Genomic DNA, 9,371 nt, shown 5'->3' on the forward strand with positions numbered 1-9,371 from the left:
AAAGAAAAAAGAAAAATTAGGCAACAAAAGAAGTGAAATGGAAGTGAGAGACTATGAACCTGAAATGGTCAGCTTCTGGCGCTGACTTCAACAGCTACTTTTTCTCTGTGGGTCTGCCATGTGTCTGACTGGGTTTCTAAATCAGGCTTTATTATAGAATTAGTGCATGAATTTATAATGAGCCAGGCCTAGTAAAATCATTCCTTGTTCTTATGAAGGTATGAAAAAAACTTATTTCACAAAATATTATGTAGTATATTAATATATCTTTTTTTTTTTTTTTAGAGATAGGGGCCTAAGTTGCCCAGGCTGGCCTCAAACTCCTGGGCTCAAGCGATTCTCCTGCCTCAGGCTCCCAAAGTGTTGGGATTCCAGGCATGAGCCATCACATCCAGCCTATAATATATCCAATGTTTGAAAATTATAAGGCCATTTGCAATTGAAATATTATATTGATATTGATAAATTAGGTCATTTGCTTGGTTTTTAATATATTATAGTGGGCTCAAAGATCAACTGACTTACTTGAATAGACAATAAATCAATGACAGAAGTGATAGGTTTCGAGTTTATTTTCTTCATTTGTTTCCACTCTGAGGTGGTAACCTTGTCTTATTTATGTTGAATTCTCAGTGCCTGGTAAAATGCTGGCATGCAGGATATGCTGAATAACTATGTATTGATATTTTGAGGGAAAAAAAAGCAAAGAAAGGAAGAAAAGGAAGGTTTAGAGGATAACAGCCCCTCCAGGGAGAGGCAGCTTGTGCTGACTCCTCCTCCATGCTCCCGGCTGGGCTGCCTCACAGGCTGCCTCCACGCTTCTCTCCATGCACAGGCGTGGGTTGGCCTCTGTGTGTGGCAGATGATTCTTCACTCACACGCCTGTGTTTGCCACGGGCACCCGCATGGACGAGGATGATGAGGAAGAAGGAGCTGTGGTTTACCCTTCCCTGTACGGATGACTGTGAGGCTATGGAAGGAGAGTGGTGGGAGTCAGGGTCTTTTTGAGTCTCTGCTCTGCCACCAGAAAGGCTGCGTGGCTTGTGGCAAATCCTAGAGGCCCTCTGAGCCTCAGTTTCCCCATATGTAAAATGGGAATAACCCAGACTAAGTCATTGTACGTAGGAAATGACCAGTGACTCAGTGATTGCTTTGTCAACTGTAAAAGGCTGCTGCTGTCAGGCTGGAATTATTATCATTGTTCTATTTATCATATCCTTAGAGGAGTAATAAGAAGTGGAAGTCCATCCAGTCAGCTCATTCAAGAGTGGAGCCCTCCCTTGATGTAGCTGGCAGTGCCAGGCCCTGGGGATATAGCAGCAAACAAGATGTGCACAGCCTCGCTCTCTGGGAGCCTTTATTCTGGTGGGGGAGAGAGAAATAAACTTATGAACAAATAGGAAAAGTGATTTCAGCTCACAATAGGAGCGAATAGGAGGTATGAGGATGACAGTGTAGGGTGTTAGATGTAGGGTAGGTGATGCTTTTGGAAGGCTTCTCCATGAGGTGACAGGTGAGAAGCCAGCCATTCAAGCTCTAGGGAGAGTGTCCCAACAGGGACAGTGGGTGCCACCACCTACAGCACATAGCACAGCCACAGAACAAGGCTCCCCGCATCCCTTATCCCCCTCTTCAGTTATGGGGTGGAGCAGAGCAGGACCGAAGATGGGGAGGAACTAAAAAGGCAGTGGGGAGGGCTGTGGAGTGGCTGCACAGGTCCCTCCAGCCCAGAAGTCTGCCTCCGCAGCCCAGGTTCTGCAGAGAGTTCCAGAGTCCTGGCCACCTTCAGGATCCGGCCTTTTGGACAGGGAGGCCCTTGGGGATGGACGGTCTCTCACTGGGCCCAGCTCTGGGTAGGATGACACTTTAAGGAGTAGGACTGCTTGCGCCCAAGTATCGACCCCCAGACTCAAACCAGTTGTCTTTTTCTTTTTTCCTTTTTTTGAGACAGAGTTTTGCTTTGTCACCCAGGCTGGAGTGCAGTGGCACAATCTCAGCTCACGCAACCTCTGCCTCCCAGGTTCTAAGGGATTCTCCTACCTCAGCCTCCCGAGTAGATGGGATTACAGGTGCCCGCCACCACACCTGGCTAATTTTGTATTTTTAGTAGAGATGTGGGTTTCACCGTGTTGGCCAGGCTGGTCTTGAACTCCTGACCTCAGGTGATCCACCAGCCTCGACCTCCCAAAGTTCTAGGATTGCAGGCGTGAACCACTGCGCTTGGCCCAGTTGTCTTTTTCTATTTGAAAAGGGCCAAACAAGGAGAGCAGTGAGTCTGATTGTTGGCATTCAAACACCTGACTGCCATTCTCTCCGAAGCCTGCTGTCTAAGCATTGCTCTTCAGGCAACAGGGCAGTCTCAGCACTGCCCATCTGTGGCTCCGCGCTGCATGGCCTGAACTCTGCTTTGCACAGCCCACTTCTGGAAACGTGCTTACCACTTTGATACACATTGTAATCACTGCAATACCTTTAAAATGGAATCAGTTACTCTGTGTGTGGAAGCCTGGGTCCAGGACAGCAGCTCTGTCAAACAGAGAGGGCTGTCTTGGACACTGGAACAGCTGAGCCCTCCATGACAGCATTGCCTACATGCAGCCCAGGTTATGAGACTGATAGGAATTTCCGGTGTGCCTCGACATTTCACTGGGATAGAGTTAGCTGGGAAATAGCCTCTCTTATTATGTCTTCACCCCTCCTCCACCCTTGTGCCCAGGTGAACCTGGGCAAGTTACTTGATCTCTCCAAGCTTCAGTTGCTGTCTGGTAAATGGGGGAAGAAGACCTTTCTAGAAGAGAGGTGGGATTCTTTTTTTTTTTTTTTTTTTTGAGACAGAGTCTTGCTCTGTTACCCAGACTGGAGTGCAGTGGTGTGATCTCTGCTCACTGCAACCTCCGACTCCTGGTTCAAGTGATTCTCCTGCCTCAACCTCCCGAGTAGCTGGGATTACAGGCATGGACCACCAGGTCCGGCCAATTTTTGTACTTTTAGTAGAGATGGAGTTTCGCCATGTTGGTCAGGCTGGTCTCGAACTCCTGACCTCAGGTGATCCTGCCACCTTGGCCTCCCAAAGTGCTGGGGTTACAGGCGTGAGCCACTGCGCCCAGCAGGGTTCTGGGATTCTATCAGCAAATGGATGTGCCAGCCATCAGAGGCTTGGGTATTTTCTTCCTTTCTTTTCTACCAGCCCCCGGAATCCTGAAGGGAGCATTTAGCAACCTTCTTGTTCTTGCTGACTAGGGCTGAGGGTCAGACCTCAGGTCTCCCCTCTGGTTTTATCTCTCCCTTCAACCCTGCATGCTGCAGGGCCCTGAAAGGGCTCCCAAATGTCATCCTTTCTCCTCGAGGGGCTTACATCCTAGAGAGAAGGGGAGGAGACTCAAGAGAGTGCAGTCTAGGGGCATCTAGGCTGGGCCTTGAGAGCTAAGCAGAATCCCAATAAGAAGTCATAGGTGGAGAGGGTGTCCCGAGCATAGGGAAGGGCTTTAGCAAGGATGTGGAGGCAGGGGGGTCACTTGGAGCTGTGGCAGGAGCACGCTGGGTCAGATCAGCTTGCCTTTCCCACTTCTCTCCTTCTCTCTCCTGCGGTGTGTACTTTGCTGCCAGAAGTTTCCTGAGGCTGAATTTGCTGTTAGACTGAATTGCAATGAACTGGCTGGGGCAACGGTGACAGGAGGGCAGGGGGAGGAGCCCCGCAGCAGCTGTAGTCCTGTGTCAGGTGGCTGTGTGTCCAGATGGTTCTGGATCAGAGCCGGCAGTACCTGGAGGGGGTGGAGAGGGATGGTGAAGAGAACGAGAGAGCCTGGGAATCTGGAGAGGCTGGCAGAGAGAGTGCTTGGCGACTTGACAGCCAAGTTCCAGGACTGCTTGGCAGTCATCAGGGAGGGAAACTGCTTGGTATCCTGGTGGTCTCAAGGATACCAAGAGATACCCGAGAGAACCCAAGGAGGCTCCAGATGTTCTGAGGGACCCATGAAGCTGAAGGTATCACAGCAACTAGAGGATGTGATGGTTAGGGCAGAAAGATGTTAGAGGGAATTGAGGATCTCGCAGACTCTGAGCGCTGGAACTAGAGGGCTAGAGGGGAGGGGAGATTGAAGGGTTTCACTCTTCCCTCCTCTGTCGTGGCTGAGTGTAGACTTGGTGGCTGAGGAGGAGTCATGGCAGTCAGGCCTCCAGACTTCCTAGTGTAGCCCCAGGGACTGAGGTCCTCACATCTGGTCCCAACATCATCCCTGAGCACCTGACAGAAGAGGCAGCTGATCCAGCTGATGCTTTGGCTCAGGGATCATGTGTCCCGAGGTACGTGGTAGATTTTCCATTTGACAGGTGACTTAACCTGAGGATTGAAGTAAATTACCAATAACTTTGCTGGAGCAAACTAAACTTAACTAGTTTTAGTTAAGTATGTTGAACCAAGATTCAGTTCAGGTCTGGCTCTCAAGGTAGTATATTTTTTCCTTTTTGTACTCTCTGCCCCTAATTGGTTTGTTGTCATTAATTCATCAAGCATCTATTTGAAGCCTAGAATGTGCTGGAGTTTGTTATGGTTTCAAGGGATACAAAGATAAATGAGGCATGAGGGCAAGAAAGACATATAGGCAAACAAATCCAGGTCATTTGGAGTTTAACTTTGAAGCAAAGATTTGGGGGAAGGGGTGTAAGAAGGAGTGGTCTATTCTGCCTAGGATGAGATTGCAAGGGGAAGAGAAATCAGTAAGGGCTTCAGAGAGGAGGCAGCAGTTGAAAGAGCTGATTTAAAGGGGGAGTAGGCGATCCTCAAGATATATGGGAAGGGAGAGGTGGAGGAGAGTGGAGGATGCTGAGTAGCAGGAGCAAAGTGAATGAGGGCATGCAGGCCTACAGTTGCAAAGCCCTCTGGAGGATGGTATGGGTGTGAAGGGGCAGGAGGCTTGAGAGATGAAACCTAGAGGTAGGCCTGCCTGCAAGCTATGTGCTTACCTCATCAGCACTGGGGAGTCATTGAAGGATTTTCAGCAGGGAAGCATCAAGATACGAGTTTCATCATCCTCATGCCATCATTTATGGTGCCCTTGTAGCATTTGGTTCTTACACAGCTCCATGAGGGTTCACCATGGTGTACTGCAATTGTGTGTCTACGTATCTTCTCTCCCAGCAGGCAGCATACCCCTCAGGGCAGGGGCTTGTTCTTGCCCATCTTTGTGAGACTTCTTCACCCACTGCAGGACCTGCTGTGAGTGGGTATTCAACACATCACTATTTGCTAAAGACATTTTGGTGCTGGGGCCATACAGACACCATCCTGCTCATAAGGACTTATGCCCACCCATCTCCAAAGCCCTCTCGGTCCAGAGTGGTGCATCATGTACGCAGCGTGATACAGTGGAAAATATGTGTACCGATCTCACTTTGAATCCCAGCTCTGCCATTTATTAGTTGTGGGACTTTGAGCAAGTTATTTGACTTTTGTAAGGCTCAGTTTCCTCATCTGTAAATGTCAGCAATAGTGTGAGCTTACCAGATTGTTTTGTGTGTTAAAGTGTATGTCAAGGCTGGGCATGGTGGCTCATGCCTGTAACCCCAGCACTTTGGGAGGCCGAGGCGGGCGGATCACCTGAGGTCAGGAGTTTGACATCAGTCTGGCCAACATGGTGAAACCCTGTCTCTACTAAAAATACCAAAATTAACTGGGCATGGTGGCGTATACCTGTAATCCCAGCTACTCGGGAGGCTGAGGCAGGAGAATTGCTTGACCCTGGGAGGTGGATGTTGCAGTGAGCTGAAATCGCACCACTGCACTCCAGCCTGGGCAACAAGAGCGAGATTCCGTCTCAAAAAAAAAAAAAAAAAAAGTATGTCAAGCGTAGACATGTGGTAGGTGCTCAATATATTTTAGGTATAAGAAAAATAATAGCTACCATGATGCTGGTCACTTGTTTATTGTTTCTTGGCACTAAACCTTCCCTTCTATACTCTACTCTGTAAGGCTGGGGCTGAAACTCTGCCAATCACGCTTCCCAGACTCCTTTGCCTGCTCTGTTAGGTTCTGCCAGTAGTGGGTACTGCAGGGAGACTCACTTCTTTCTGTTTGTTTCCTTTCAGTATTGCTGGGGTACCAGCTGGGCAGCACCACCTCCTCCTCTGAGAGACCCCACCTCTATAGGGTCCCTTTGAATTTTTAGACTCTCACAACCTCAGCCTCACCTCTTTGTTCCCCCAGCCTAGGGGAGTTAGCTTCTTCCTGCAGTTATCTCTGTGTTACTTAGTGTTCTCTTTTCACTTGTCAACGCTTTCACACCAGTAAAGTCAATCCCTTATATTCAATACTATCTCTCTGTGGAAATACCTAGAGTGGTTTCTGTTTTCCTAAGGGGACCCCTAACACTCATACCATAGCTGTGTATGGTAATAGGTATTTAGTGCCCTGTGGGCAGTATAGAGATCAGAAAGGGCATCATGGGGAAGCCACAGAGACCGAGGATGCAGAGGAGGGAATGGGGACAGATGTGAAGGCCAGTCTCAGAAGATGCAAGTCCCAGGCTTGGTGGTAGGTGACACGGTACAAGCTGTCAGGGAAGAGTCTAAACTGATTGAAACATGGGCTTTGTATTAGGCTGGGGCATATCATGACGCTGAAAAGGCAGGTTGCAGCTAGAAGTAGAAGGCTTAAATGCCACAGCCTAGGGACAGGGAAGATACAATTTATAACTATAGACAGAGACTGAAGGCCAAGAGAGGAAAATGCAGCTGTATTCTCAGTCCTCGAGGCAGATTGGGGTAGTGGGTGTGGGCTGGACCTCCAGTAACTGGCTATGTGATCTTAGGCGAGTCATTTTGCTTCTCAGATCATTGATGCTGCCCTCTCTAAAGTAGATTTTAAAAAGTCTAATTTGGAAATAGAAAACTCTTTGCCAGCGTAAGGAGTTACTGATGTTAAATGTTATTCTGACTGCATTCCAGCCTGGGTGATAGAGACCGTGTCTCAAAAACAAACAAACAAACAAACAAACAAAACAAAACATGAAACAGAACAAAAACTATTCTGGGTAGGTGGGGATGAGTGGCTCTAGGGGAGGAGATTCAGGAGTGGAGCAGGTGGCGGCGGGGAGGTTGTATTTTTAGGTTGGGAAAGAGAGGAGAGTGGGATCCCGGTGAGGAAGAATTTGGGGAAGGCCTCAAGGGGTGTGATAGTCCACACTCAGACTGGGAGGAAAGGGTGGGCAGAGAATGAGGGAAGGAATGGAAAAAGGAGACATGCCTGGGCGATGAGCATGGAATGTGTGAGAAATGGAAGGGTGTGGGAACCCAGACTTAGGAGTTTGAGCCACTATAGGCAGAGGCCGACCCCACAGGGTTGGGAGGGGAAGGTGCCCTCACTTTTTGTGGCCCCAAAGATCCTGTAAGCAGAGAGCTATTGGCCTCCCTTGGGGTAAGCCTAGGGTTGCTAGGAATCTCTGAGAAGTGTCTGCTTTTCTTTACTTCCCACCTGTGTTATGTCTCCTGGGATGGAAGACATGATAGGGCTACAAAAACATGCTGCCAATCCTGAACTCAAGAAAATGGACTTTGGCCCAGCCTAAAACATGGAGGAAAAAATTCTTCTTGGAGAGTATGTATGAGACAGCCTGTGGTACACACCCAGGTAGTGAGGGGGCAGAGCGGGGGGCTGTAAGGCTCTGTTCACTCATCCTGAGCCCAGACCTCTGGGCAGGAAGCCTTGTTCTTTTCAAAGCAAACTGCTTGTTTTTCCCTGCATGAATAATGTATGTTCCTTAAAAAACACAAAGAGAAAATACAGAGAAGCAAAAAGAAGATATAAATCATCCACAACTCATCACCCAGATGCATATTTATGCTTCCAGATATTTTTTTCTGAATCTGTACATGGAAATGTAAAAAATGGCATCATTTATATTATTTGTAACCTGCTCTTTTCACGCCACAGTTCATCGTGGCCATCTTTCCATGTCACTAAATGTACTTCTGCAATATCTTTGTAAATGATATCACAACCAGATAACAATGACAATAATTTGTATAGTGCTTTATAGCTTACAAAGCACTGGGCATCCATTATCTTATTTCAGCTCTTGGCCTTCCAGCATGAAGGTCTCTCCCCTAGGAAATTCTGCTTCCAAAAGAGGCACCCCTGCCTCCTTCACACCTGTGCCTCCCATGCCCCAGAAGTCGCCGCCATCTAGGGAGGGATGCTGGCCAGGCCCCTTCTCCCTCTCCGCTTCTTGTCTGACCCTGCTGTCAACTTCTGTCCTTTTTGTCTCATTTTCTTGAGAATCTTTCTTCACCGTCTCAGAATTTCCTCCTGGCTGCCACCTTCGTCTTCTCTGCTTCATCTATCCTCCCCTGTCTCCTCCTGCGTGTCTGCCCACCCTGCTTCTCCTGTCCAGTTCTGCTTAAGACACAGCGTGACACACCTGGGAAGCTGGGAGCCAGAGCGGGCCCCCAGGATGGGACCTGTCTCATCTCCAGAAACGACTGAGCAGGAAGTCCCCCTGTTGTTCACAAGTGGGGAGGGTTGGGGGACAGACCCACAGACATCAAAGGGGCAGGGCTGGGTAAAATGTCCCGGGGTGTCCTCAGAGCTTCTACAGCTGTGCATAGGGACGTTTCTGAGTTCCTGCCTCCCTACCGCTGCCTCTCTCTTCCACACCCCACTCTGTTTCTTTCTCTCCTCATGACCTACCTGGCATCTCCATTCTTCTTTGTCCTCCCTCTTACATCTAGAGGCCTTGGTGCTTGACAGCTACCTCCCTCTGTGTGGAAGGAGAGGTGGGGAGAGACACAAGAGGGAATGCCTTCTGTCCCTGAACTAGCCTCACTTTTTGGCCCTGGAACTTCAGTCCTACCTTCATCCTGTGAGTGCTTCCCTTATGCCCCTCCCTCCTCCCTCCTCTTTCATGGTGGGAGTGATGAAGCCGGGGAGAGGCTAGACTCTGCCTGCAACTCTGGGCCTGCTAAGTCGGGGAGGCCAAACCATTCAGATGTGCTGCCTTCACAGGACTGAATGAGGAGCACATTTCACAGGACTGAATGAGGAGCATATTTCACAGGGCTGAATGAAGAGCATATCTAAGCTGGGGCTGGACAAGCTATGCAATTAGCCAAGATCCTGGGCAGGGGTCTAGATCTCCTGACTTTGGAGAAGGGCAAATACTTCAGAGTTAGGGAAATCCAGATATCCACACCCAGGGATCACCCCACCCCTCGCCACACCCATTCTGAATAGTTGCCCCATTGCCCATCAGGCCACTTTTCTTTTTTTTTCTTTTTTTTTTTTTTTGAGACGGAGTCTGGCTCTGTCGCCCAGGCTGGATGGAGTGCAGTGGCTGGATCTCAGCTCACTGCAAGCTCCGCCTCCCAGGTTCACGCCA

This window comes from Mandrillus leucophaeus, unplaced genomic scaffold, assembly GCF_000951045.1.
Source record: "Mandrillus leucophaeus isolate KB7577 unplaced genomic scaffold, Mleu.le_1.0 Scaffold418, whole genome shotgun sequence".
In the NCBI taxonomy this organism is placed as follows: domain Eukaryota; kingdom Metazoa; phylum Chordata; class Mammalia; order Primates; family Cercopithecidae; genus Mandrillus; species Mandrillus leucophaeus.